General features: G+C 36.7%; 1 long non-coding RNA gene across 1 annotated transcript; it reads left to right on the top strand.

Moving 5' to 3' along the window:
- Positions 1-549: 549 nt before the first annotated feature.
- Positions 550-6,521, top strand: LOC128364633 (uncharacterized). Its single transcript, XR_008321779.1, has 5 exons — positions 550-566; positions 1,275-1,292; positions 4,477-4,500; positions 5,491-5,508; positions 6,499-6,521. It is a non-coding gene; the product is annotated as an uncharacterized LOC128364633 (long non-coding RNA).
- Positions 6,522-6,948: the final 427 nt, after the last annotated feature.

Below are 6,948 nucleotides of genomic sequence, written 5' to 3'. Positions count from 1 at the left end.
AATGAATGATTCTCTATATTTTTCTTTTTCTACAGCACTCATTTTTGGCTTTGGTGAGTAAAACTGGAAAGAGACAGAATAACTCTGCTGTATATTAACTTTCAAAGTGACTATTTTGTATTTTATAAAACATGACTTTGTAATGTATCTGTTGAATTGATCTGATACAGTAAGATTATTCTTGTTTAAATGTCCGTCTGTGACACAAAGTCCACATTTTTATTCTTTCCAAAACTGATTCACCTTCATCAACACAGCTTTGCTGTTAAAGAAGAAAGTTTATTTTCTTCTTGTATTTCTTTTTAAATGAATCCAGACATCACAGGTACTGAGGTGTGTCCTTCACATGCTGATACAGATACAAGTATAATGCTCTCAGTTCAGACACAGTAGATAATACTTGTATCAGTCTATTGAGGCTGTGAACATGTTAATGCTGCTTGTGGACAAAAACAATCATGAGATGTTTGAATCATTTTAATGAACAAGATTATTACTGATTACATGAGACTGAATGAATGATTCTCTATATTTTTCTTTTTCTACAGCGGTCATTGTTGGCCTTGGTGAGTAAAACTGGAAAGAGACAGAATAACTCTGCTGTATATTGATATTCAAAGTGACTGTTTTGTATTTTATAAAACGTGTGACTGTGTTCTGTATCTGTTGAATTGATCTGATACAGTAAGATTATTCTTGTTTAAATGTCCATCTTAGTGTCAATGTTAGTGAGTGTGTGTGAGTGTTACAGTGTGTGCCTGTATGTGCCTGTGTGTGTGAATGTGTGTGATTGTGTGTTTGTGATTGTATATGTGTGTGTGTGTGTGTGTTAGAGAGAGAAATTTAGACAAAATGCTATAAATGCAGACCTGCAAGTCAATATACAAATACACAAATTTACGTGCACACACTCACACACAAACACATTTTTTTTCAATACACACATAAATTACACACTCTATTACTAATGCATGTGACCACAGCACTGAGCTGAGATGTCCACAAGTATCATGTGAAGACAGGTTGATCCAGACCTCCCCTGTCTTACTCTGGACCTGATCTTTACATCACATACTGATACAGATACAAGTATAATGCTCTCAGTTCAGACACAGTAGATAATACTTGTATCAGTCTATTGAGGCTGTGAACATGTTAATGCTGCTTGTGGACAAAAACAATCATGAGACGTTTTAATCATTTTAATGAAGAAGATTATTACTGAGTACATGAGACTGAACGAATGATTCTCTACATTTTCTTTATCTCTACAGCGTACCTTTACATCACTGGTGAGTAAAACTGAATTAAGACAGAATAACTCTGCTGTATATTAATATTCAAAGTGACTATTTTGTATTTAATAAACTTATGACTGTGTTCTGTATCTGTTGAATTGATCTGATACAGTAAGATTATTCTAGTTTAAATGTCGATCTGTGACACAAAGTCCACATTTATATTCTTTGAATAAGTGTCATTCTCATTCTGTGTAGAGGATCTTATGAGTGTGAATGTTGGATTGTAGTTGTTGATTTTCATGTTTGGTTGGCTTCATGTTGCCTTTTAGAATAAGTAGTGTAGGTGTGTGGGACCCAATCTGTAGATATCTGTAGAAGACACTAGGGGGCAGTGCAAACTGGTTTTACAGCTTGAAGAAAGACTTCCACTCATTTCCATTAAATCATTGATTGATTACAATCAGACTTTTCTGTGTTGCCCTCCTGAAAGCAGCATCCCACATGGATGGGAGGAAGTCTCTGTTACCAGCTGCTGACATGGCTGTGAACATAAAAATCCTCCCAGTTGCTCCCCAACTATTGCCTAGACCCTCAATATGTGTTTAACCCTTATGTCTCCTTAAAGACATTTTTGGCTTTTCAGTTTTCATTTTCTTTATCATTTGGTCAGTGTTCATGCTCATGGCATCAAATTCTCCAAGGATAGGGGTTGAGCATAGCTCAGCGGGTAGCGCACCCGCCCCATGTCTTGAGGCTACAGTCCTCGTTGCAGGCGACCGCGGTTCGAATCCCGAACCGAGCGGTCTTATCCTGCGTGTCATTCCCCCTCTCTCTGCCTGTTTCCTGTCTCTCTCCACTGTCCTGTACATTAAAGGCAAAAACGCCCGAAAAAAAAAAAATTCTCCAAGGATATTCTTTTTCGTATACAGTACTTTTTTATTTTAATCATTCACTTATAATAGGTCTATAATACAGTGTGTAGGTAAAATTGTTCCTCTCAGCTCCTTATGGACAAAAATGATATGTGTGTCAGAGTGTACATTTACGTGCACACACAAACACCTTTTTTTTTCAATACACACATAAATTACACTCTGACACCCAAACCAACACATCCAGGTCGCTTTGGTCTGCTGTGCTTCATAAAACAGAACGAGCAGGACTGGTGAATTCTCCCATAGGTAAAATACAGTTAAATCATGTTATCTGGTGAAAAGCAGAAAAAGATAAGATTTTGAAGCCCTGTCTCCCAAATTACAGCCCAGAACACAAGAATGTATGAAAGAGTCATTTTTGGCTGGAGGGTCCAAAAATGTAGTTAAAAGGTTTCAATGAGACATTTTCATCCCTAAGGAGCTGAGAGGGAGTTTGTTTTTTAAATCTGACACTGCACAAAAACTAATAATGCATCAAAGTCAGTGTTGTTGCTGATCATTGACATATCCAAGGCTGTCATAATCCCCCCCCCACACACACACACACAAATTTACTTTGCATTTAGTAGAAAGAAAAAAAAATCAATTTTTGTGTTTTTTTCATTTAAAAAACTGGCAATATATGTAAACAAACTGGCATTTGAATTAATATTTGATAATTATTATCAGGACTGATGTTGGTTAAAAAGAATAATTCAATTAAAATAGAAAATAATATTAATTTATTATATTTTTATGTCAATACTTTTACGCAGACATTTTTGTCCCTAAGGAACTCAAAATAACTTTTTTTAAGGAGTCATAAGGGTTTTAATTCTTTCTTTACTTTACTCCAAGACTTTTTATTGAGAAAAGGTCAAAGAAACAGAAATATCTCATCTCTGTCTGAGAGGAGATTGAGCTCCTCTCTATGTGGACTAGGGATGTCACGATTACAGAATTTTTTGGTACGATTATTGTCAGAGAAATAATCACAATATTACGATTATCACGATTATTTTTGCATTAATTAATTTCACACTACCATGAATAAGTAAAATCACATGAATACTCCTCATAGGTCTTGAATTTTAATTTATAGGTGGCTATAAAAGGGATTGTTTCCCCCACTGGCGGGGTAGTAATCTTTTTTAAGAAAGTAAGTGTATTCTGAATATACCGATTTAAACTGTAACTATAACGGAATACAGTTACTCGTATTTTGTATTTTAAATACGTAACGCCGTTATATGTAATCCGTTACTCCCCAACCCTTCTTATACAGGCCATTGCACAGTGACACTGAAACTGTTTGATGACTTAAAAGGAATCGACCTCACACTGTGTCAATCATGTTTGCATACAAACAGTGAAACTACTACTTCACTACTATGAGACGGGATCATCCCTATGTTCCCCGCTTTGTATGTGACCGGGGAACATAGGGATGATCCCGTCTACAGTTAGCTGAGTTAGCAGATGAGTTAGCCGCCGAGCTAGCAACCGAGTTAGCCGCCGAGCTAACAGCGGGGTTAGCCGCTGAGCTCGCAACCGAGTTAGCCGCGATCGGGGAACATAGGACCCGGGGAATATAGGTACGCTCCCCTATGAGACATGTTCAGCTTTACGTAACGTTACGTGAATGCGGCTTAACTTGTCCCGTTGCACTGTAGCCAAAACAATCCCACACGACTGGCTTCAAGCATTTATTCGGAGGGAATAGTTCTTCCTCTTCCATGCTTTACCTCTTGTGGGACTGGGACGCCTCCGCCTGCAACTGCACGGACCGAAAACAAAGCAACACAAGCAGTAACACGCGGTTGTTGTCTCACTTTATTTTCGTTCCGGGTGAGTTGCGCTGATGTACAAATATAGTTCCCGCATAATATTTTCTGGAAATTGACTGTATTTAGGACACGTTACGATTAACTAATCGTAAAGTTTAATACCGCAATTAATCGTGAAAACGGGTAATCGTGACATCCCTAATGTGGACCAGTCCTGATTATTACTAATGCATGTGACCACAGCACTGAGCGGAGATGTCCACAAGTATCATGTGAAGACAGGTTGATCCAGACCTCCCCTGTCTTACTCTGGACCTGATCTTTACATCACATACTGATACAGATACAAGTATAATGCTCTCAGTTCAGACACAGTAGATAATACTTGTATCAGTCTATTGAGGCTGTGAACATGTTAATGCTGCTTGTGGACAAAAACAATCATGAGATGTTTGAATCATTTTAATGAACAAGATTATTACTGATTACATGAGACTGAATGAATGATTCTCTATATTTTCTGTTTCTCTACAGCGAAAGAGGAAGAGAGGGCCAGAGGTGAGTAAAACTGAACTAAGACAGAATAACTCTTCTGTATATTAACTTTCAAAATGACTGTTTTATATTTTACAAAACATATGAGTGTGTTCTGTATCTGTTGAATTGATCTGATACAGTAAGATTATTCTTGTTTAAATGTCCATCTGTGACACAAAATCCACATTTTATTCTTTAAATAAGTGTCATTCTCATTCTGTGTAGAGGTTCTTATGAGTGTAAATGTTGGATTGTAGTTGTTGATTTTCATGTTTGATTGGCTTCATGTTGCCTTTTAGAATAAGTAGTGTAGGTGTGTGGGACCTAATCTGTAGATATCTGTAGAAGTCACTAGGGGGCAGTGCAAACTGGTTTTACAGCTTGAAGAAAGACTTCCACTCATTTCCATCAAAGAATTGATTGATTACAATTAGACTTTTCTGTGTCCCCCTCATGAAAGCAGCATCCCACATGGATGGGAGGAAGTCTCTGTTACCAGCTGCTGACATGGCTGTGAACATAAAAATCCTCCCAGTTGCTCCCCAACTATTGCCTAGATCCTCAATATGTGTTTAATTCTTTCTTTATTTTAAGTTTGCTCCAAGACTTTTTATTGAGAAAAGGTCAAAGAAACAGAAATATCTCCTCTCTATCTGAGAGGATATTGAGCTCCTCTCTATGTGGACCAGTCCTGATTATTACTAATGCATGTGACCACAGCACTGAGCTGAGATGTCCACAAGTATCATCTGAAGACAGGTTGATCCAGACCTCCCCTGTCTTACTCTGGACCTGATCTTTACATCACATACTGATACAGATACAAATATAATGCTCTCAGTTCAGACACAGTAGATAATACTTGTATCAGTCTATTGAGGCTGTGAACATGTTAATGCTGCTTGTGGACAAAAACAATCATGAGACGTTTTAATCATTTTGATGAACAAGATTATTACTGATTACATGAGACTGAACGAATGATTCTCTATATTTTTTCTATTTATACAGAGCACTCTTCCGGATATGGTGAGTAAATCTGAACAAATACATAATAACTCTGCTGTATATTAACTTTCAAAATGACTGTTTTATATTTTACAAAACATTTGACTGTGTTCTGTATCTGTTGAATTGATCTGATACAGTAATATTATTCTTGTTTAAATGTCCATCTGTGACACAAAGTCCACATTTTATCCTTTAAATAAGTGTCATTCTCATTCTGTGTAGAGGATCTTATGAGTGTGAATGTTGGTTTGTAGTTGTTGATGTTCATGTTTGATTGGCTTCATGTTGCCTTTTAGAATAAGTAGTGTAGGTGTGTGGGACCTAATCTGTAGATATCTGTAGAAGTCACTAGGGGGCAGTGCAAACTGGTTTTACAGCTTGAAGAAAGACTTCCACTCATTTCCATCAAAGAATTGATTGATTACAATTAGACTTTTCTGTGTCCCCCTCATGAAAGCAGCATCCCACATGGATGGGAGGAAGTCTCTGTTACCAGCTGCTGACATGGCTGTGAACATAAAAATCCTCCCAGTTGCTCCCCAACTATTGCCTAGATCCTCAATATGTGTTTAATTCTTACTTTACTTTAAGTTTGCTCCAAGACTTTTTATTGAGAAAAGGTCAAAGATACAGAAACAGCTCCTCTCTATCTGAGAGGAGATTGAGCTCCTCTATATGTGGACCAGTCCTGATTATTACTAATGTATGTGACCACAGCACTGAGCTGAGATGTCCACAAGTATCATCTGAAGACAGGTTGATCCAGACCTCCCCTGTCTTACTCTGGACCTGATCTTTACATCACATACTGATACATATACAAGTATAATGCTCTCAGTTCAGACACAGTAGATAATACTTGTATCAGTCTATTGAGGCTGTGAAAATGTTAATGCTGCTTGTGGACAAAAACAATCATGAGATGTTTGAATCATTTTAATGAACAAGATTATTACTGATTACATGAGACTGAATGAATGATTCTCTATATTTTCTTTATCTCTACAGGTTCATCAGCTTCAGGCAGTGGTGAGTTAAACTGAATTAAGACAGAATAACTCTGCTGTATATTAACATTTAAAATAACTGTTTTATATTTTATAAAACATATGACTGTGTTCTCTATCTGTTGAATTGATCTGATACAGTAAGATTATTCTAGTTTAAATGTCGATCTGTGACACAAAGTCCACATTTTTACCATTTAAATAACTTCATTACCATTAATCAATACAGAATCACAGCTTTGCTGTCAAGGAGGAAGTTTTATTTTCTGTTTGTATTTCTTGTTAAATAGGTACAGACATCTGTAGCAGCTGATAACGTAACAAATTTGCCTGTTTTTTAGTTTAATAAGCCGTTAACGTAATAACTTTCCAATAAGATAATACGTTCAATCAGGAGAGATCAGAGAATTAGTTTTAAAAAATTGTTTATTATACAGATGATATTAATGAT

This window comes from Scomber japonicus, chromosome 9 (genome assembly GCF_027409825.1).
Source record: "Scomber japonicus isolate fScoJap1 chromosome 9, fScoJap1.pri, whole genome shotgun sequence".
Classification (NCBI taxonomy): Eukaryota; Metazoa; Chordata; class Actinopteri; order Scombriformes; family Scombridae; genus Scomber; species Scomber japonicus.
The sequence above is the reverse complement of the archived record's forward strand: the minus strand, read 5'-3'. Positions and strand labels throughout refer to the sequence as shown.